Source organism: Rhipicephalus microplus, chromosome X (assembly GCF_043290135.1).
Source record: "Rhipicephalus microplus isolate Deutch F79 chromosome X, USDA_Rmic, whole genome shotgun sequence".
Lineage (NCBI taxonomy): Eukaryota > Metazoa > Arthropoda > Arachnida > Ixodida > Ixodidae > Rhipicephalus > Rhipicephalus microplus.
The window spans coordinates 244300386-244320298 of NC_134710.1; the positions used below are offsets into that span (position 1 = coordinate 244300386).

At 46.5% G+C, this 19913-nt stretch overlaps 17 non-coding genes across 17 annotated transcripts; all 17 read right to left on the reverse strand.

Annotated features, from left to right (window-relative positions):
- Positions 1-1803: 1803 nt before the first annotated feature.
- Positions 1804-1888, reverse strand: TRNAL-CAG (transfer RNA leucine (anticodon CAG)). The gene has a single exon. It is a non-coding gene; the product is annotated as a tRNA-Leu (tRNA).
- Positions 1889-2983: 1095 nt separating this feature from the next.
- Positions 2984-3067, reverse strand: TRNAL-CAG (transfer RNA leucine (anticodon CAG)). Its single transcript has one exon. It is a non-coding gene; the product is annotated as a tRNA-Leu (tRNA).
- Positions 3068-3376: 309 nt separating this feature from the next.
- TRNAL-CAG (transfer RNA leucine (anticodon CAG)) lies at positions 3377-3460 on the reverse strand. Its single transcript has one exon. It is a non-coding gene; the product is annotated as a tRNA-Leu (tRNA).
- Positions 3461-4539: 1079 nt separating this feature from the next.
- Positions 4540-4623, reverse strand: TRNAL-CAG (transfer RNA leucine (anticodon CAG)). Its single transcript has one exon. It is a non-coding gene; the product is annotated as a tRNA-Leu (tRNA).
- Positions 4624-5321: 698 nt separating this feature from the next.
- On the reverse strand, positions 5322-5405 carry TRNAL-CAG (transfer RNA leucine (anticodon CAG)). The gene has a single exon. It is a non-coding gene; the product is annotated as a tRNA-Leu (tRNA).
- A 701-nt stretch (positions 5406-6106) lies between these two features.
- On the reverse strand, positions 6107-6190 carry TRNAL-CAG (transfer RNA leucine (anticodon CAG)). Its single transcript has one exon. It is a non-coding gene; the product is annotated as a tRNA-Leu (tRNA).
- Positions 6191-6499: 309 nt separating this feature from the next.
- Positions 6500-6583, reverse strand: TRNAL-CAG (transfer RNA leucine (anticodon CAG)). Its single transcript has one exon. It is a non-coding gene; the product is annotated as a tRNA-Leu (tRNA).
- A 1089-nt stretch (positions 6584-7672) lies between these two features.
- On the reverse strand, positions 7673-7756 carry TRNAL-CAG (transfer RNA leucine (anticodon CAG)). The gene has a single exon. It is a non-coding gene; the product is annotated as a tRNA-Leu (tRNA).
- Positions 7757-8064: 308 nt separating this feature from the next.
- TRNAL-CAG (transfer RNA leucine (anticodon CAG)) lies at positions 8065-8148 on the reverse strand. Its single transcript has one exon. It is a non-coding gene; the product is annotated as a tRNA-Leu (tRNA).
- Positions 8149-8850: 702 nt separating this feature from the next.
- On the reverse strand, positions 8851-8934 carry TRNAL-CAG (transfer RNA leucine (anticodon CAG)). The gene has a single exon. It is a non-coding gene; the product is annotated as a tRNA-Leu (tRNA).
- A 309-nt stretch (positions 8935-9243) lies between these two features.
- On the reverse strand, positions 9244-9327 carry TRNAL-CAG (transfer RNA leucine (anticodon CAG)). Its single transcript has one exon. It is a non-coding gene; the product is annotated as a tRNA-Leu (tRNA).
- Positions 9328-10021: 694 nt separating this feature from the next.
- Positions 10022-10105, reverse strand: TRNAL-CAG (transfer RNA leucine (anticodon CAG)). Its single transcript has one exon. It is a non-coding gene; the product is annotated as a tRNA-Leu (tRNA).
- Positions 10106-10808: 703 nt separating this feature from the next.
- Positions 10809-10892, reverse strand: TRNAL-CAG (transfer RNA leucine (anticodon CAG)). The gene has a single exon. It is a non-coding gene; the product is annotated as a tRNA-Leu (tRNA).
- A 305-nt stretch (positions 10893-11197) lies between these two features.
- On the reverse strand, positions 11198-11281 carry TRNAL-CAG (transfer RNA leucine (anticodon CAG)). The gene has a single exon. It is a non-coding gene; the product is annotated as a tRNA-Leu (tRNA).
- Positions 11282-18321: 7040 nt separating this feature from the next.
- TRNAL-CAG (transfer RNA leucine (anticodon CAG)) lies at positions 18322-18405 on the reverse strand. Its single transcript has one exon. It is a non-coding gene; the product is annotated as a tRNA-Leu (tRNA).
- Positions 18406-18715: 310 nt separating this feature from the next.
- TRNAL-CAG (transfer RNA leucine (anticodon CAG)) lies at positions 18716-18799 on the reverse strand. Its single transcript has one exon. It is a non-coding gene; the product is annotated as a tRNA-Leu (tRNA).
- Positions 18800-19493: 694 nt separating this feature from the next.
- Positions 19494-19577, reverse strand: TRNAL-CAG (transfer RNA leucine (anticodon CAG)). Its single transcript has one exon. It is a non-coding gene; the product is annotated as a tRNA-Leu (tRNA).
- Positions 19578-19913: the final 336 nt, after the last annotated feature.

The window sequence follows — 19913 nt, forward strand, 5'->3', positions numbered from 1 at the left end:
TTGCGCGCGATAGAAGGAATAATTCACATTACACGGCTATTTTCAAAAGTGGCCTATCAAGCGCGCTGGAGTTTTGGTCGCGAAAAAAAGTGAAATGAACGCTGTGGAAAAAACTTTTTGTGCCGATAGGTATTCACAATAATCTGTAATATGACTCCTGAATGTCTGTACTGGTACGCCCAGCCACCTAGCTAATAAACAATAGTCATTACTCACACAGCTGAAGCAAAACATAAGTGTCAGCAGTGGCATTCGAACCCACGCCCGGAAGACCGGACTGCGACCTGAACGCAGCGGCTTGGACCGCTCGGTCATCCTGACATGCGGTTTGGCTTCTTTTCGTCGAGAAATAAAACATATGACTAAAGCTTTTTAAAAAAGAACAGGTATTGCGCGCGATAGAAGGAATAATTCACATTACACGGCTATTTTCAAAAGTGGCCTTCAAGCGCACTGGCATTTTCGTCGCGAAAAAAATTGAAAGTAATGAACGCTGCGGAAAATAATTTTTGTGCCGACAGGTATACACATTTATCTGTAATATGACTCCTAAATGTCTGTACCGGTACGCCCAGCCACCTAGCTAATAAACAATAGTCATTACTCACACAACTGAAGCAAAACATAACTGCCAGAAGTGGGATTCGAACATACGCCCGGAAGTCCGGACTGCGACCTGAACGCAGCGCCTTGGACCGCTCGGCCATCCTGACATGCGGTTCGGCTGCTTTTGTCGAGAAATAAAACATATGACTAAAGTTTTTTTAAAAAAAGAACAGGTATAGCGCGCGATAAAAGGAGTAAATGCCATGACATGGCTATTTTCAAAAGTGGCCTATCAAGCGCGCTGGAGTTTTGGTCGCGAAAAAAAGTGAAATGAACGCTGTGGAAAAAACTTTTTGTGCCGATAGGTATTCACAATTATCTGTAATATGACTCCTAAATGTCTGTACTGGTACGCCCAGCCACCTAGCTAATAAACAATAGTCATTACTCACACAGCTGAAGCAAAGCATAAGTGCCAGAATTGGGATGCGAACCCACGCCCGGATGCCCGGACTGCGACCTGAACGCAGCGCCTTGGACCGCTCGGCCATCCTGACATGCGGTTCGGCTGCTTTTGTCGAGAAATAAAACATATGACTAAAATTTATTGAAAAAAAGAACAGGTATTGCGCGCGATAGAAGGAGCAATTGACATCACATGGCTGTTTTGAAAAGTGGCCTATCAAGCGCGCTGGAATTTTTGTCGCCAAAAAAATGAAAGTAAAGAACGCCGCGGAAAAACATTTTGTGCCGATAGGTATACACATTTATCTGTATTATGACTCCTAAATGTCTGTACCGGTACGCCCAGCCACCTAGCTAATAAACAATAGTAATTACTCACACAGCTGAAGCAAAACATAACTGTCAGAAGTGGGATTCGAACATACGCCTGGAAGTCCGGACTGCGAACTGAACGCAGCGCCTTGGACCGCTCGGTCATCCTGACATGCGGTTCGGCTGCTTTTGTCGAGAAATAAAACATATGACTAAAGTTTATTGAAAAAAAGAACAGGTATTGCGCACAATAGAAGGAGTAATTGACATCACATGGTTATATTCAGAAGTGGCCTATCAAGCGCGTTGGAATTTTCGTCGCCAAAAAATGAAAGTAATGAACGCCGCGGAAAATAAATTTTGTGCCGATAGGTGTACACATTTATCTGTATTATGACTCCTAAATGTCTGTACCGGTACGCCCAGCAAGCTTGCTAATAAACAATAGTCATTACTCACACAGCGGAAGCAAAACATAAGTGTCAGAAGTGGGATTCGAACCCCTCGCCCGTAAGACCGGACTGCGACCTGAACGCAGCGCCTTGGACCGCTCGGCCATCCTGACATGCGGTTCGGCTGCTTTTGTCGAGAAATAAAACATATGACTAAAATTTATTGAAAAAAAGAACAGGTATTGCGCGCGATAGAAGGAGTAATTGACATCACATGGCTGTTTTGAAAAGTGGCCTATCAAGCGCGCTGGAATTTTTGTCGCCAAAAAAATGAAAGTAATGAACGCCGCGGAAAAACATTTTGTGCCGATAGGTATACACATTTATCTGTATTATGACTCCTAAATGTCTGTACCGGTACGCCCAGCCACCTAGCTAATAAACAATAGTCATTACTCACACAGCTGAAGCAAAACATAACTGTCAGCAGTGGGATTCGAACATACGCCCGGAAGTCCGGACTGCGACCTGAACGCAGCGCCTTGGACCGCTCGGCCATCCTGACATGCGGTTCGGCTGCTTTTGTCGAGAAATAAAACATATGACTAAAGTTTATTGAAAAAAAAGAACAGGTATTGCGCACAATAGAAGGAGTAATTGACATTACATGGCTATATTCAGAAGTGGCCTATCAAGCGCGTTGGAATTGTCGTCGCCAAAAAATGAAAGTAATGAACGCCGCGGAAAATAATTTTTGTGCCGACAGTTATACACATTTATCTGTAATATGACTCCTAAATGTCTGTACCGGTACGCCCAGCCACCTAGCTAATAAACAATAGTCATTACACACACAGCTGAAGCAAAGCATAAGTGCCAGAATTGGGATGCGAACCCACGCCCGGATGCCCGGACTGCGACCTGAATGCAGCGCCTTGGACCGCTCGGCCATCCTGACATGCGGTTCGGCTGCTTTTGTCGAGAAATAAAACATATGACTAATCTTTATTTAAAAAAAGAACAGGTATTGTTCGCGATAGAAGAGGTAAATGACATCACATGGCTATTTTCAAAACTGGCCTATCAAGCGCGCTAGAGTTTTCGTCGCGAAAAAAAGTGAAAGTATTGAGTGCTGTGGAAAAGAAATTTTGTGCCGATATGTATTCACATTTATCTGTATTATGACTCCTAAATGTCTGTACCGGCACGCCCAGCCACCTAGCTAATAAACAATAGTCATTACTCACACAGCTTAAGCAAAACATAACTGTCAGAAGTGGGACTCGAACCCACGCCCGGAAGTCCGGACTGCGACCTGAACGCAGTGCCTTGGACCGCTCGGCCATCCTGACATGCGGTTCGGCTGCTTTTGTCGAGAAATAAAACATATGACTAAAGTTTATTTGAAAAAAGAACAGGTATTGCGCGCGATACAAGGAATAAATGCCATCACAAGGCTCTTTTCAAAAGTGGCCTATCAGGCGCGCTGGAGTTTTGGTCACGAAAAAAGTGAAAGTGATGAACGCTGCGGAAAATAAATTTTGAGCCGATAGGTGTACACATTTATCTGTATTATGACTCCTAAATGTCTGTACCTGTACGCCCAGCAACCTTGCTAATAAACAATAGTCATTACTCACACAGCTGAAGCAAAACATAAGTGTCAGAAGTGGGATTCGAACCCACGCCCGGAAGACCGGACTGCGACCTGAACGCAGCGCCTTGGACCGCTCGGCCATCCTAACGGTTTGGCTGCTTTTGTCGAGAAATAAAACATATGACTAAAGCTATTTAAAAAGAACAGGTATTGCGCGCGATAGAAGCAGTAAATGACATCACATGGCTATTTTCAAAAGTGGCCTATCAAGCGCACTGGAATTTTCGTCGCGAAAAAAAGTGAAAGTAATGAACGCCGTGGGAAAGAATTTTTGTGCCGATAGGTATACACAATTCTCTGTATTATGACTCCTAAATTCTTTACCGGTACGCCCAGCCACCTAGGTAATAAACAATAGTCATTACTCACAAAGCTGAAGCAAAATATAAGTGTCAGAATGGGACTCGAACCCACGCCCGGAAGACCGGACTGCGACCTGAACGCAGCGGCTTGGACCGCTCGGTCATCCTGACATGCGGTTTGGCTACTTTTGTCGAGAAATAAAACATATGACTAAAGCTTTTTAAAAAAGAACAGGTATTGCGCGCGATAGAAGGAATAATTCACATTACACGGCTATTTTCAAAAGCGGCCTTCAAGCGCACTGGCATTTTCGTCGCGAAAAAAAGTGAAATGAACGCTGTGGAAAAAACTTTTTGTGCCGATAGGTATTCACAATAATCTGTAATATGACTCCTAAATGTCTGTACTGGTACGCCCAGCCACCTAGCTAATAAACAATAGTCATTACTCACAGAGCTGAAGCAAAACATAAGTGTCAGCAGTGGCATTCGAACCCACGCCCGGAAGACCGGACTGCGACCTGAACGCAGCGGCTTGGACCGCTCGGTCATCCTGACATGCGGTTTGGCTACTTTTGTCGAGAAATAAAACATATGACTAAAGCTTTTTAAAAAAGAACAGGTATTGCGCGCGATAGAAGGAATAATTCACATTACACGGCTATTTTCAAAAGTGGCCTTCAAGCGCACTGGCATTTTCGTCGCGAAAAAAATTGAAAGTAATGAACGCTGCGGAAAATAATTTTTGTGCCGACAGGTATACACATTTATCTGTAATATGACTCCTAAATGTCTGTACCGGTACGCCCAGCCACCTAGCTAATAAACAATAGTCATTACTCACACAACTGAAGCAAAACATAACTGTCAGAAGTGGGATTCGAACATACGCCCGGAAGTCCGGACTGCGACCTGAACGCAGCGCCTTGGACCGCTCGGCCATCCTGACATGCGGTTCAGCTGCTTTTGTCGAGAAATAAAACATATGACTAAAGTTTATTTAAAAAAAGAACAGGTATAGCGCGCGATAGAAGGAGTAAATGCCATGACATGGCTATTTTCAAAAGTGGCCTATCAAGCGCGCTGGAGTTTTGGTCGCGAAAAAAAGTGAAATGAACGCTGTGGAAAAAACTTTTTGTGCCGATAGGTATTCACAATTATCTGTAATATGACTCCTAAATGTCTGTACTGGTACGCCCAGCCACCTAGCTAATAAACAATAGTCATTACTCACACAGCTGAAGCAAAGCATAAGTGCCAGAATTGGGATGCGAACCCACGCCCGGATGCCCGGACTGCGACCTGAACGCAGCGCCTTGGACCGCTCGGCCATCCTGACATGCGGTTCGGCTGCTTTTGTCGAGAAATAAAACATATGACTAAAATTTATTGAAAAAAAGAACAGGTATTGCGCGCGATAGAAGGAGCAATTGACATCACATGGCTGTTTTGAAAAGTGGCCTATCAAGCGCGCTGGAATTTTTGTCGCCAAAAAAATGAAAGTAATGAACGCCGCGGAAAAACATTTTGTGCCGATAGGTATACACATTTATCTGTATTATGACTCCTAAATGTCTGTACCGGTACGCCCAGCCACCTAGCTAATAAACAATAGTCATTACTCACACAGCTGAAGCAAAACATAACTGTCAGAAGTGGGATTCGAACATACGCCCGGAAGTCCGGACTGCGACCTGAACGCAGCGCCTTGGACCGCTCGGCCATCCTGACATGCGGTTCGGCTGCTTTTGTCGAGAAATAAAACATATGACTAAAGTTTATTGAAAAAAAGAACAGGTATTGCGCACAATAGAAGGAGTAATTGACATTACATGGCTATATTCAGAAGTGGCCTATCAAGCGCGTTGGAATTTTCGTCACCAAAAAATGAAAGTAATGAACGCCGCGGAAAATAATTTTTGTGCCGACAGTTATACACATTTATCTGTAATATGACTCTAAATGTCTGTACCGGTACGCCCAGCCACCTAGCTAATAAACAATAGTCATTACTCACACAGCTGAAGCAAAGCATAAGTGCCAGAATTGGGATGCGAACCCACGCCTGGATGCCCGGACTGCGACCTGAACGCAGCGCCTTGGACCGCTCGGCCATCCTGACATGCGGTTCGGCTGCTTTTGTCGAGAAATAAAACATATGACTAATCTTTATTTAAAAAAAGAACAGGTATTGCTCGCGATAGAAGAGGTAAATGACATCACATGGCTATTTTCAAAACTGGCCTATCAAGCGCGCTAGAGTTTTCGTCGCGAAAAAAAGTGAAAGTAATGAGCGCTGTGGAAAAGAAATTTTGTGCCGATATGTATTCACATTTATCTGTATTATGACTCCTAAATGTCTGTACCGGCACGCCCAGCCACCTAGCTAATAAACAATAGTCATTACTCACACAGCTTAAGCAAAACATAACTGTCAGAAGTGGGACTCGAACCCACGCCCGGAAGTCCGGACTGCGACCTGAACGCAGCGCCTTGGACCGCTCGGCCATCCTGACATGCGGTTCGGCTGCTTTTGTCGAGAAATAAAACATATGACTAAAGTTTATTTGAAAAAAGAACAGGTATTGCGCGCGATACAAGGAATAAATGCCATCACAAGGCTCTTTTCAAAAGTGGCCTATCAAGCGCGCTGGAGTTTTGGTCGCGAAAAAAGTGAAAGTGATGAACGCTGCGGAAAATAAATTTTGAGCCGATAGGTGTACACATTTATCTGTATTATGACTCCTAAATGTCTGTACCGGTACGCCCAGCAACCTTGCTAATAAACAATAGTCATTACTCACACAGCTGAAGCAAAACAAAAGTGTCAGAAGTGGGATTCGAACCCACGCCCGGAAGACCGGACTGCGACCTGAACGCAGCGCCTTGGACCGCTCGGCCATCCTGACATGCGGTTCAGCTGCTTTTGTCGAGAAATAAAACATATGACTAAAGTTTATTTAAAAAAAGAACAGGTATAGCGCGCGATAGAAGGAGTAAATGCCATGACATGGCTATTTTCAAAAGTGGCCTATCAAGCGCGCTGGAGTTTTGGTCGCGAAAAAAAGTGAAATGAACGCTGTGGAAAAAACTTTTTGTGCCGATAGGTATTCACAATTATCTGTAATATGACTCCTAAATGTCTGTACTGGTACGCCCAGCCACCTAGCTAATAAACAATAGTCATTACTCACACAGCTGAAGCAAAGCATAAGTGCCAGAATTGGGATGCGAACCCACGCCCGGATGCCCGGACTGCGACCTGAACGCAGCGCCTTGGACCGCTCGGCCATCCTGACATGCGGTTCGGCTGCTTTTGTCGAGAAATAAAACATATGACTAAAATTTATTGAAAAAAAGAACAGGTATTGCGCGCGATAGAAGGAGCAATTGACATCACATGGCTGTTTTGAAAAGTGGCCTATCAAGCGCGCTGGAATTTTTGTCGCCAAAAAAATGAAAGTAATGAACGCCGCGGAAAAACATTTTGTGCCGATAGGTATACACATTTATCTGTATTATGACTCCTAAAGTCTGTACCGGTACGCCCAGCCACCTAGCTAATAAACAATAGTCATTACTCACACAGCTGAAGCAAAACATAACTGTCAGAAGTGGGATTCGAGCATACGCCCGGAAGTCCGGACTGCGACCTGAACGCAGCGCCTTGGACCGCTCGGCCATCCTGACATGCGGTTCGGCTGCTTTTGTCGAGAAATAAAACATATGACTAAAGTTTATTGAAAAAAAGAACAGGTATTGCGCACAATAGAAGGAGTAATTGACATCACATGGCTATATTCAGAAGTGGCCTATCAAGCGCGTTGGAATTTTCGTCGCCAAAAAATGAAAGTAATGAACGCCGCGGAAAATAAATTTTGTGCCGATAGGTGTACACATTTATCTGTATTATGACTCCTAAATGTCTGTACCAGTACGCCCAGCAACCTTGCTAATAAACAATAGTCATTACTCACACAGCGGAAGCAAAACATAAGTGTCAGAAGTGGGATTCGAACCCACGCCCGTAAGACCGGACTGCGACCTGAACGCAGCGCCTTGGACCGCTCGGCCATCCTGACATGCGGTTCGGCTGCTTTTGTCAAGAAATAAAACATATGACTAAAATTTATTGAAAAAAAGAACAGGTATTGCGCGCAATAGAAGGAGTAATTGACATCACATGGCTGTTTTGAAAAGTGGCCTATCAAGCGCGCTGGAATTTTTGTCGCCAAAAAAATGAAAGTAATGAACGCCGCGGAAAAACATTTTGTGCCGATAGGTATACACATTTATCTGTATTATGACTCCTAAATGTCTGTACCGGTACGCCCAGCCACCTAGCTAATAAACAATAGTCATTACTCACACAGCTGAAGCAAAACATAACTGTCAGAAGTGGGATTCGAACATACGCCCGGAAGTCCGGACTGCGACCTGAACGCAGCGCCTTGGACCGCTCGGCCATCCTGACATGCGGTTCGGCTGCTTTTGTCGAGAAATAAAACATATGACTAAAGTTTATTGAAAAAAAGAACAGGTATTGCGCACAATAGAAGGAGTAATTGACATTACATGGCTATATTCAGAAGTGGCCTATCAAGCGCGTTGGAATTTTCGTCGCCAAAAAATGAAAGTAATGAACGACGCGGAAAATAATTTTTGTGCCGACAGTTATACACATTTATCTGTAATATGACTCCTAAATGTCTGTACCGGTACGCCCAGCCACCTAGCTAATAAACAATAGTCATTACTCACACAGCTGAAGCAAAGCATAAGTGCCAGAATTGGGATGCGAACCCACGCCTGGATGCCCGGACTGCGACCTGAACGCAGCGCCTTGGACCGCTCGGCCATCCTGACATGCGGTTCGGCTGCTTTTGTCGAGAAATAAAACATATGACTAATCTTTATTTAAAAAAAGAACAGGTATTGCTCGCGATAGAAGAGGTAAATGACATCACATGGCTATTTTCAAAACTGGCCTATCAAGCGCGCTAGAGTTTTCGTCGCGAAAAAAAGTGAAAGTAATGAGCGCTGTGGAAAAGAAATTTTGTGCCGATATGTATTCACATTTATCTGTATTATGACTCCTAAATGTCTGTACCGGCACGCCCAGCCACCTAGCTAATAAACAATAGTCATTACTCACACAGCTTAAGCAAAACATAACTGTCAGAAGTGGGACTCGAACCCACGCCCGGAAGTCCGGACTGCGACCTGAACGCAGCGCCTTGGACCGCTCGGCCATCCTGACATGCGGTTCGGCTGCTTTTGTCGAGAAATAAAACATATGACTAAAGTTTATTTGAAAAAAGAACAGGTATTGCGCGCGATACAAGGAATAAATGCCATCACAAGGCTCTTTTCAAAAGTGGCCTATCAAGCGCGCTGGAGTTTTGGTCGCGAAAAAAGTGAAAGTGATGAACGCTGCGGAAAATAAATTTTGAGCCGATAGGTGTACACATTTATCTGTATTATGACTCCTAAATGTCTGTACCGGTACGCCCAGCAACCTTGCTAATAAACAATAGTCATTACTCACACAGCTGAAGCAAAACATAAGTGTCAGAAGTGGGATTCGAACCCACGCCCGGAAGACCGGACTGCGACCTGAACGCAGCGCCTTGGACCGCTCGGCCATCCTAACGGTTTGGCTGCTTTTGTCGAGAAATAAAACATATGACTAAAGCTATTTAAAAAAGAACAGGTATTGCGCGCGATAGAAGCAGTAAATGACATCACATGGCTATTTTCAAAAGTGGCCTATCAAGCGCACTGGAATTTTCGTCGCGAAAAAAAGTGAAAGTAATGAACGCCGTGGGAAAGAATTTTTGTGCCGATAGGTATACACAATTCTCTGTATTATGACTCCTAAATTCTTTACCGGTACGCCCAGCCACCTAGGTAATAAACAATAGTCATTACTCACACAGCTGAAGCAAAACATAAGTGTCAGAATGGGACTCGAACCCACGCCCGGAAGTCCGGTCTGCGACCTGAACGCAGCGCCTTGGACCGCTCGGCCATCATTACATGCGGTTTGGCTGCATTTGTCGAGAATTAAAACACGACTGAAGTTTATTTAAAAAAAGAACAGGTATTGCGCGCGATAGAAGGAGTAATTGATATCACATGGATATTTTCAAAAGTGCCCTATCAAGCGCGCTGGAATGTTCGTCGAAAAAAAAGTGAAAGTAATGAACGCTGTGGAAAAAAAAAATTTGTGCCGATAGGTATTCACATTTATCTGTATTATGACTCTTAAAAGTCTGTACCGGCACTCCCAGCCACCTAGCTAATAAACAATAGTCATTACTCACACAGCTGAAGCAAAACATAACTGTCAGAAGTGGGACTCGAACCCACGCCCAGAAGTCCGGACTGCGACCTGAACACAGCGCCTTGGACCGCTCGGCCATCCTGACATGCGGTACAGCTGCTTTTGTCGAGAAATAAAAGATATAACTAAAGTTTATTTAAAAAAAAGAACAGGTATTGCGCGCGATAGAAGGAGTAAATGCCATCACATGGCTATTTTCAAAAGTGGCCTATCAAGCGCGCTGGAGTTTTGGTCGCGAAAAAAAGTGAAAGTAATGAACGCTGTGGAAAAAAATTTTTGTGCCGATAGGTATTCACATTTATCTGTATTATGACTCCTAATAGTCTCTACCGGTACGCCCAGCCACCTAGCTAATAAACAATAGTCATTACTCACACAGCTGAAGCAAAGCATAGGTGCCAGAATTGGGATGCGAACCCACGCCCGGATGCCCGGACTGCGACCTGAACGCAGCGCCTTGGACCGCTCGGCCATCCTGACATGCGGTTCGGCTGCTTTTGTCGAGAAATAAAACATTATGACTAAAGTTTATTGAAAAAAAAAACAGGTATTGCGCGCGATAGAAGGAGTAATTGACATCACATGGCTGTTTTCAAAAGTGGCCTATCAAGCGCGCTGGAATTTTCGTGGCCAAAAAAATGAAAGTAGTGAACGCCGCGGAAAAAATTTTGTTCCGATAGGTATACACATTTATCTGTATTATGACTCCTAAATGTCTGTACCGGTACGCCCAGCCACCTAGCTAATAAACAATAGTCATTACTCACACAGCTGAAGGAAAATATAACTGTCAGAAGTGGGATTCGAACCCACGCCCGGAAGTCCGGACTGCGACCTGAACGCAGCGCCTTGGACCGCTCGGCCATCCTGACATGCGGTTCGGCTGCTTTTGTCGAGAAATAAAACATATGACTAAAGTTTATTGAAAAAAAAGAACAGGTATTGCGCACGATAGAAGGAGTAATTGACATTACATGGCTATTTTCAGAAGTGGCCTATCAGGCGCGTTGGAATTTTCATCGCCAAAAATTGAAAGTAATGAACGCCGCGGAAAAGAAATTTTGTGCCGATAGGTATACACATCTGTATTATGACTCCTAAATGTCTGTACCGGTACGCCCAGCAACCTTGCTAATAAACAATAGTCATTACTCACACAGCTGAAGCAAAACATAAGTGTCAGAAGTGGGATTCGAACCCACGCCCGGAAGACCGGACTGCGACCTGAACGCAGCGCCGTGGACCGCTCGGCAACCCTGACATGCGGTTCGGCTGCTTTTGTCGAGAAATAAAACATGACTGAAGTTTATTTAAAGAAAGAACAGGTATTGCGTGCGATAGAAGAAGTAATTGACATCACATGGATATTTTCAAAAGTGGCCTTCAAGCACACTGGCATTTTCGTCGCCAAAAAAATGAAAGTAATGAATGCCGCGGCAAAGAAATTTTGTGCCGATAGGTATACACATTTTTCTGTATTATGACTCCTAAATTTCTGTACCGCTACGCCAAACCACCTAGCTAATAAACAATAGTCATTACTCACACAGCTGAAGCAAAACATAACTGTCAGAAGTGGGATTCTCACCCATGCCCGGAAGTCCGGACTGCGACCTGAACGCAGCGCCTTGGACCGCTTTGCCATCCTGACGTGCGGTTTGGCTGCTTTTGTCGAGAAATAAAACATATGACGAAAGCTATTTAAAAAAGAACAGGTATTGCGCGCGATAGAAGCAGTAAATGACATCACAAGGCTATTTTAAAAAGTTGCCTATCAAGCGCGCTGGAGTTTTCGTCGCCAAAAAAATGAAAGTTATGAACGCCGCGGAAAAACATTTTGTGCCGATAGGTATACACATTTATCTGTATTATGACTCCTAAATGTCTGTACCGGTACGCCCAGCCACCTAGCTAATAAACAATAGTCATTACTCACACAGCTGAAGCAAAACATAACTGTCAGAAGTGGGATTCGAACATACGCCCGGAAGTCCGGACTGTGACCTGAACGCAGCGCCTTGGACCGCTCGGCCATCCTGACATGCGGTTCGGCTGCTTTTGTCGAGAAATAAAGCATATTGTAACGAACAAATACAGTGCCGGAAGCTAAAACAGCTATTTATTAATGGCGAACTTGTGCCCGTCAACTAAACACACAAAGGTCGTGAGCTCACTGGTCAAAACCTCGTCAACTTCTCTTGCGTCTCGCCTCGAGCTGCTCCTCGAAAAACCAGCAGCGTTCCTTGTCCCGCGCGTGATGTGGAGACACCTGCAGCCAGCGTTGCATGGCACGTTGGCGCGTTTAGCTTGGCGCGTTTGGCTTGTCAGTTGGTGTGGCAGCTCCTCGAAAAACCACCAGCGTTCCTTGTCCAGCGCGTGATGTGGAGACACCTGCAGCCAGCGTTGCATGGCGCGTTGGCGCGTTTAGCTTGGCGCGTTTGGCTTGTCAGTTGGTGTGGCAGAATTCATAAGAGCAGGAAGCGGGGCAAGACTTCGGTAGGTGCCTAACAACATGCGGCATTAGTCCCCCTCCCGAAACGCATCGTCCCGATGCGTACGCTGACGTCGAACAGTTTTGTAAAGGAGTATTTATCTGATGTTTGAGCACATATATCAGTTGTCTCGTTCAGTGCCTTTCGTAGTACGGTTTCATTCGTACTACATGTACGACTTCTGGGCGATTCCTGCGTCGGGTTGAGCACACTTGCCCTTCAGGAATTACTTCGTAGTTTAGCGTGCCTAACTGGCGAAGTGCTTTGTAAGGGCCGAAATAGCGCCGCATCAGTTTTTCCGATAGGCCAGGTGCGCGTATAGGTGTCCACACCCACACTTTGTCTCCGGGGTTGTACTGTACGTCTTTCCGCTTCAGATTATAGCGACTTGCATCGGAGCCTTGTTGCAAAATGATACGATGTCTTGCCAATTGCCGTGCCTCTTCTGCCCTTTCTATGTAGTCACTGATGTGTGGGTCACTCTCATTCGAATCGTTGATAGGTAACATCGCGTCTAAGGTCGTTGTGACCGTCCGACCATAAACAAGTTGAAATGGCGTGAAGTGTGTCGTTTCTTGTACTGCGGTATTATACGCAAATGTTGCATAAGGCAAAATACTGTCCCATGTCTGGTGCTCAACATCCACATACATCGAGATCATGTCGGCGAGAGTTCTATTGAGCCTTTCGGTTAATCCGTTTTGTGCGGATGGTATGCTGTAGTCCTTCTATGATCGGTGTGGGTGAGCTTCATAACAGACTGCATCAAACGGGCAGTAAATGCTGTTCCTTTGTCTGTAATGACAACCTGTGGTGCGCCATGTCGAAGTACAATCTGAGTGACGAAAAACTGGGCTACTTCGTTCGCCATTCCTTTCGCGAGAGGTGATGTCTCAGCATATCGAGTCATGTAGTCTGTTGCTACCACAATCCAGCGCTTTCCCGATGAAGAGAGAGGAAATGGACCAAGCAAATCCATTCCCACTTGCTGAAATGGCCCTTTTGGTGGCTCTATTGGTTGCAACAGACCCGCTGGTTTCGATGGTGGTATTTTACGTCTCTGGCAATCGCGGCATGACTTAACATAATGGTGCACCGAATCCCTTAATTTCGGCCAATAATACTTGCGGCGAATTCTGGCCAAAGTGCGACTACTACCCATATGGCCAGCCGATGAGTCGTCGTGACACGCTTCTAAGATTTCTGCTCGCAGTGATGATGGTACAAGAAGCAGAAACGTCTCACCGGTGTTTACGAAGTTGCGCTTGTATAGGACGTCGTTCCGGAGGACATAGGATGTCAAACCACGGACGAAAACTCGTGGTACCTCAATTTCGTGACCCTCCAAGTATTGGATAAGCGGGCGTAGTTCCGGGTCCTCTCGCTGAAGACGAGCCATGTCCGACACATTCAGAACTCCAAGAAATGGGATGTCTTGTTCTTGGTCAGATGATGGAGACTCAACAGGTGCGCGAGACAGGCAATCCGCGTCATTGTGCTTGAGACCGGACTTGTAGACCACAGTGATGTCGTGTTCCTGCAGACGCAGGCTCCATCTAGCAAGTCTTCCTGAAGGGTCCTTGATGTTTGCCAGCCAACACAATGAATGATGATCACTGATTGCTCGAAACGGTCTGCCGTAGAGGTATGGGCGAAACTTGCTGATGGCCCATATAATTGCGAGACACTCTTTCTCTGTCGCTGAGTAATTAGACTCAGCATTCGATAGAGTGCGGCTCGCGTAAGCAATGACCTTTTCTTCTCCATTCTGCCACTGAACGAGGATGGCACCGAGGCCAACGTTACTCGCGTCGGTATGTATGTCTGTATCGGCCTCTTCGTCAAAATGTGCAAGTATTGGAGGAGACTGCAAACGGCGTCGCAACTCTGAGAAAGCCGCTTCTTGTTCCTCCCGCCAAGAGAATGGTACACTTTCTTTCGTTAGCCGTGTCAAAGGCTCAGCGATTTTAGCAAAGTTTTCAACAAAGCGTCTGTAGTAGGCACATAGTCCCAGGAATCGTCTGACGGCCTTTTTGTCTTGCGGTTTCGGAAATTTTTCAACTGCTGCAATCTTTTCCGGGTCTGGGCGGATGCCTTCCGCACTAACTATGTGCCCGAGGAACCGAAGCTGACGAAATCCAATGTGACACTTTTGCGGTTTGATGGTCAGTGCTGCCACGCGAATGGCATCCAGTACCATTCTCAATCGGTGGATGTGCTGCTCGAAGGTTGAAGAAAAAACCACTACATCGTCGAGGTAGACGAGACACGATTGCCACTTGAGTCCGGAGAGCACAGTGTCCATCATCCTCTGGAAGGTAGCGGGAGCAGAGCACAAACCGAAAGGGAGCACTTTGAACTCGTATAGTCCGTCTGGGGTCACAAACGCCGTCTTCTCGCGATCTCGTTCGTCCACCTCGATCTGCCAATATCCACTTTTTAAGTCCAATGATGAAAAGAAATGAGCATTGCGTAACTTATCCAAGGCATCATCGATCCGTGGAAGGGGGTAAACATCGCGCTTTGTGACTTGGTTCAGCTTTCTGTAGTCAACGCAAAACCGCAGAGTGTTGTCCTTCTTTTTGACTAGCACTACCGGTGATGCCCACGGACTGTTGGATGGCTGGATTACATCATCGTTGAGAATTTCCTGCACTTGGTTCTTGATGGCTTCCCTTTCTTTTGGCGCTACTCGGTATGGGCGCTGATGCACAGGTCTCACGTGTTCTTCGACCACGATACGGTGCTTTGCGGCGGGAGTACGTCCGACTTTCGACGAGGTGGAGAAGCACTCGGCGAACTCTGTGATGAGGTCAGCAATCTGTTGCTTCTGAGATGACGAGAGCTCTCTGTCAATGTCTACTGACTGGAGTACGTTATCTACTGTCTCTGAAGCTTTGTCAAGAGGGCAAACATCTGAGACTTGCACGTACTCATGCAGCGATGCTACGGATGTTCCCTTCGCAACATGCTGCAGCTCATTTCGAAAGTTAGTTAATAGGACATACGCACATCCATCACGAAGGCTCACCAGGCCTCTTGCCACGCATAGTCCTTTTTCTAGTAGCAGTCCGATGTTTCCGTCAGCTAATCCGTCACAGTCACGAAGAACTTCACTCCTCACAAGAACGGTCACACTGGAACGTGGCGGCACGGTTACATCTTCGTCCACAATGCGGAGAGGTAGAACGATTGGTTTCTCCGCATGACAGAAGGCGATGGCATTCTCCGTAGAAAAGGAAACCTGGGAATCTTGCAAGTCAATGACTGCATTGTTTGTTTGCAAAAAGTCCATGCCTATAATCAGTTCCCGGGAGCACTCAGGAAGCACAATAAAGCTGCCGACATACACAAATCCTCTTATTCCTATCCTTGCGGTGCATAACCCCACGGGGCTAACTAGGTGCCCTCCAGCGGTACGTATCTGAGGTCCGGTCCACTCAGTCATCACCTTCTTAAGCTTCTTTGCGAGAGCATTACTGACAACGGAATAGTCTGCACCAGTGTCTGTTAGCGCAACGGCCTCGACGTCGTCGATCGTGACTAATATCTCGGAGGTAACGTCGCTACTACTGCACTTGACCGTCGTTGCGTAACTGCCACCGTCCTGTCGGGCTAACAATGGAGGGTCTTCAGTTGTCAGTATATCAGCGGCCTCACCTCCAGAGGTCGCTGGCTCTAGTTTTCCCGCCGCGGGCTAGGTGAACGTGATCTTCGGAGATTTGATGACGGACGAGGACTCGGCGACCGATAGCGCATCGGTGCTGTCGAACGCGACTCCCGTTGTTGCGTGTCTTGAGGGGAATAGCGTGAAGACAAGTATTCTTCGATTTCGTAGGGCTGTTCACCGTTCCGTGGGCATGGTGAATTGACTGGAAAACCACGCAGTCCCGCTCGACGATACTGGCACGCCCGGTAAAGGTGACCTGCTTCTCCGCAGTGGTAGCAAAGGGGCCGCCGGTCTACAGTGCGCCATACATCGCTCTTACGTGGTCTTGCTTCCGGCGTTGGTAGCGGCGTACTCGGAGAAAACGTCGGAGGCATCACAGCAGTCGCAGCCGTCCGATTCATGCGTCCGAGGTCCTGTCGTACAGCTTGCGCGTACGACAACTGAGGCGGAGGCTCCGGTTGTGCGCGCTGTAGAACCTGAGGTTGTGGTTGTAGAAACGCTTGCCGCACTTCTTCGCGCACAACGTCGGCAAGTGAGGACATCGCTGGATGAGCTTGAGTCATTTGTATTTTCTGAAGTTCTTCCCTTACGACAGCCCTCACCATTTCACGCAAGAGATCAATGTTACTCGTGAGGGTTGTCGACGCCGCGCTAACAGATGAGACGCTTACGTCCCGGTTGTATTGGCGCGCGCGCTGCTGCAGGGTCTTTTCTATCATGGTTGCCTCTGATCTGAACTCAGCAAGAGAGCGCGGTGGATTACGCACCAGGCCTGCGAAAAGCTCCTCCTTCACTCCACGCATCAGGTGCCGCAACTTCTTTTCCTCAGCCATGTTCGGGTCGGCCCGGCGGAACAGCCGAGACATGTCTTCAATGTACATGGCGACGCTCTCGTTGTTCCGTTGGTTTCGCGTCTGAAGAGCGGCCTCTGCCTTTTCTTTGCGGTCCGTGTTTGGGTACGTAGCAAGAAACTCTCTTCGAAAGTCGTCCCACGATAATAAGGACGCTTCGTGGTTTTCGAACCACGTACGTGCAGAATCTTGCAGTGCCACGTAGACGTAGCGAAGTTTCCTGTCTTCGTTCCAACCGTTCAGTCTGGCAACGCGTTCGAAACCGTCGAGCCAGTCCTCGGAATCCTCGAAAATATCACCATGAAATACCTCTCGTATGTGGGGTGGGTCCATGACGATATGCGATGGAAGTGAACTCGCTTGGGTGGCCATTGCAGGGGCTCCGGAACTTACGTCCTCCGCTGGTCTCGAAGAATCGAAGAGGGCACCAAACTCGGGCTGCTCACCTCGTAGCCGACGACTCGTTCGTTGGTGTACGGGAGTCAACAGCGCTGGCTCCAACATTCGGGGTTCTGGGCTATGTTCCCTATGCTGAGATGGGCTTGGAATCATTACCCCGCACCTCCACCAGTTTGTAACGAACAAATACAGTGCCGGAAGCTAAAACAGCTATTTATTAATGGCGAACTTGTGCCCGTCAACTAAACACACAAAGGTCGTGAGCTCACTGGTCAAAACCTCGTCAACTTCTCTTGCGTCTCGCCTCGAGCTGCTCCCCGAAAAACCACCAGCGTTCCTTGTCCCGCGCGTGATGTGGAGACACCTGCAGCCAGCGTTGCATGGCGCGTTGGCGCGTTTAGCTTGGCGCGTTTGGCTTGTCAGTTGGTGTGGCAGCTCCTCGAAAAACCACCAGCGTTCCTTGTCCAGCGCGTGATGTGGAGACACCTGCAGCCAGCGTTGCATGGCGCGTTGGCGCGTTTAGCTTGGCGCGTTTGGCTTGTCAGTTGGTGTGGCAGAATTCATAAGAGCAGGAAGCGGGGCAAGACTTCGGTAGGTGCCTAACAACATGCGGCAATATGACTAAAGTTTATTGAAAAAAAGAACAGGTATTGCGCACAATAGAAGGAGTAATTGACATCACATGGCTATATTCAGAAGTGGCCTATCAAGCGCGTTGGAATTTTCGTCGCCAAAAAGTGAAAGTAATGAACGCCGCGGAAAATAAATTTTGTGCCGATAGGTGTACACATTTATCTGTATTATGACTCCTAAATGTCTGTACCGGTACGCCCAGCAACCTTGCTAATAAACAATAGTCATTACTCACACAGCTGAAGCAAAACATAAGTGTCAGAAGCGGGATTCGAACCCACGCCCGTAAGACCGGACTGCGACCTGAACGCAGCGCCTTGGACCACTCGGCCATCCTGACATACGGTTTGGCTGCTTTTGTCGAGAAATAAAACATATGACTAATCTTTATTTAAAAAAAGAACAGGTATTGCTCGCGATAGAAGGAGTAAATGACATCACATGGCTATTTTCAAAACTGGCCTATCAAGCGCGCTAGAGTTTTCGTCGCGAAAAAAAGTGAAAGTAATGAGCGCTGTGGAAAAGAAATTTTGTGCCGATATGTATTCACATTTATCTGTATTATGACTCCTAAATGTCTGTACCGGCACGCCCAGCCACCTAGCTAATAAACAATAGTCATTGCTCACACAGCTTAAGCAAAACATAACTGTCAAAAGTGGGACTCGAACCCACGCCCGGAAGTCCGGACTGCGACCTGAACGCAGCGCCTTGGACCGCTCGGCCATCCTAACGGTTTGGCTGCTTGTGTCGAGAAATAAAACATATGACTAAAGCTATTTAAAAAAGAACAGGTATTGCGCGCGATAGAAGCAGTAAATGACATCACATGGATATTTTCAAAAGTGGCCTATCAAGCGCGCTGGAATTTTCGTCGCGAAAAAAAGTGAAAGTAATGAACGCTGTGGGAAAGAATTTTTGTGCCGATAGGTATACACAATTCTCTGTATTATGACTCCTAAATTCTTTACCGGTACGCCCAGCCACCTAGGTAATAAACAATAGTCATTACTCACACAGCTGAAGCAAATGATAAGTGTCAGAATGGGACTCGAACCCACGCCCGGAAGTCCGGTCTGCGACCTGAACGCAGCGCCTTGGACCGCTCGGCCATCATTACATGCGGTTTGGCTGCATTTGTCGAGAAATAAAACACGACTGAAGTTTATTTAAAAAAAGAACAGGTATTGCGCGCGATAGAAGGAGTAATTGATATCACATGGATATTTTCAAAAGTGCCCTATCAAGCGCGCTGGAATGTTCGTCGAAAAAAAAGTGAAAGTAATGAACGCTGTGGAAAAAAAAATTTTGTGCCGATAGGTATTCACATTTATCTGTATTATGACTCTTAAAAGTCTGTACCGGCACTCCCAGCCACCTAGCTAATAAACAATAGTCATTACTCACACAGCTGAAGCAAAACGTAACTGTCAGAAGTGGGACTCGAACCCACGCCCGGAAGTCCGGACTGCGACCTGAACGCAGCGCCTTGGACCGCTCGGCCATCCTGACATGCGGTACAGCTGCTTTTGTCGAGAAATAAAAGATATAACTAAAGTTTATTTAAAAAAAAAGAACAGGTATTGCGCGCGATAGAAGGAGTAAATGCCATCACATGGCTATTTTCAAAAGTGGCGTATCAAGCGCGCTGAAGTTTTGGTCGCGAAAAAAAGTGAAAGTAATGAACGCTGTGGAAAAAAATTTTTGTGCCGATAGGTATTCACATTTATCTGTATTATGACTCCTAAATGTCTCTACCGGTACGCCCAGCCACCTAGCTAATAAACAATAGTCATTACTCACACAGCTGAAGCAAAGCATAAGTGGCAGAATTGGGATGCGAACCCA